Below are 1415 nucleotides of genomic sequence, written 5' to 3' on the forward strand. Positions count from 1 at the left end.
TTGGGCTCGGATTGTGATCTCACAGTTGTGGGGTCCAGCCCTGTGTTGTGCTCTGCATGTAGCCTGGACTTGCTTGGGATTCTCTCTATCCCTCTCTCTCTCTGCTCCTCCACCTCTCAGTCTCTCTCTCTCTCTTTCTGTCTCTCAAAGTTAATAAATAAATAAACTTTTAAAAAAGGCAAAACTAACTGGTGTGTGGATTCAATGAAGCACTTGTGGTCTATCTGTCCATAAGACATTTTTCACTCTGGAGAAATCTGTACCATATACAGAAAAGTATGCATGGTATCCATGAGATGTAGAAATAAAATAAAATAGCTAAGTGGTAACCATCTAAGGAGAGAACTGAGCCATGCTAATACTGTTTCATGACCATCCTAACAGTCTATAGATAGAGAGTCTACAATTGAAAATGTGAATGTTAAATATGGTGTCTCTTTTGTTCAAAAGCAATTAACTCAGAGCAGAGCTGAAATGAAAAGAGAGGAACTCCACTCACTCTTGCAACATATGGATAAGATTCCTCTGTGTCCAGGCCTCCGTTGTTCCTAACATACTGGAAGGCATTACTCATTAGACCACCATTGCAGCCCTCATTGCCTTCAGCCCAAGAGCAGTCCAGGAGGTTCTGCACACTCAGGGGAATACGATCAGCAGTATACCGGAATATCTGTCCTTCAATGGCACCAACTGCACTAAAAGCCCAGCCAGAAGCACACCGACCCTGAAAACAAATTATAAAGGTCTCAGTCTACAAAACCAACAGCAAGACTGACAACAGTACATTGATCTGAAAACTCTTTTAACACATAGCAACGACAGGGCACCTGGATGGCCCAGTTGGGTAAGCTTCAGACTGCAGGTCAGGTCATGATCTCAGGGCTTCTGGGTCTGAGCCCTGCATTGGGCTCTGTGTTGATAGCTCAGAACTTGAAACCTGCTTTGGATTCTGTGTCTCCCTCTCCCTCTGACCCTTTCCAACTCATGCTCACTCTCTCAGAAATAAATGAATGTTAAAAACAAAAACAAAAACAAACCATAACAACACCATTATTCCACAGCAGAAAACCATAGCAGAGGGCCCACTTTCATTTTTGCTTTCCCTTTAAAGGTAACCTGATCTGATGAGTAGTCACTCTTGATACTCACAGGAGTTCCAGCAGACTTCTGTCTCCCTCTGACCACTGGTAGAGAGATACCAGTAGGGTAAGAGATGTTAAACGCTTTCCTTTTCTCATTCTTCTGGATTTTAAGGCCAAGCATCATGTGCCTGAATTCTTCATTGGTCTTCAGGGAAAAGACAATAGAATGTTGACAATCATGAGATTTGTGGGGAAATACTGACAAAAAGAACAAAACATTCAGCAAATCCATGCCACACTCACCATGTCACCAAAGCCATTCATTGCCATATC

At 42.8% G+C, this 1415-nt stretch overlaps 1 protein-coding gene across 1 annotated transcript in view; it reads right to left on the bottom strand.

Annotated features, from left to right (window-relative positions):
• Positions 1–1415, bottom strand: part of DAPK1 (death associated protein kinase 1) — a 470647-nt gene that overhangs the window by 236446 nt on the left and 232786 nt on the right.

This window comes from Suricata suricatta, chromosome 13 (genome assembly GCF_006229205.1).
Source record: "Suricata suricatta isolate VVHF042 chromosome 13, meerkat_22Aug2017_6uvM2_HiC, whole genome shotgun sequence".
NCBI lineage: Eukaryota > Metazoa > Chordata > Mammalia > Carnivora > Herpestidae > Suricata > Suricata suricatta.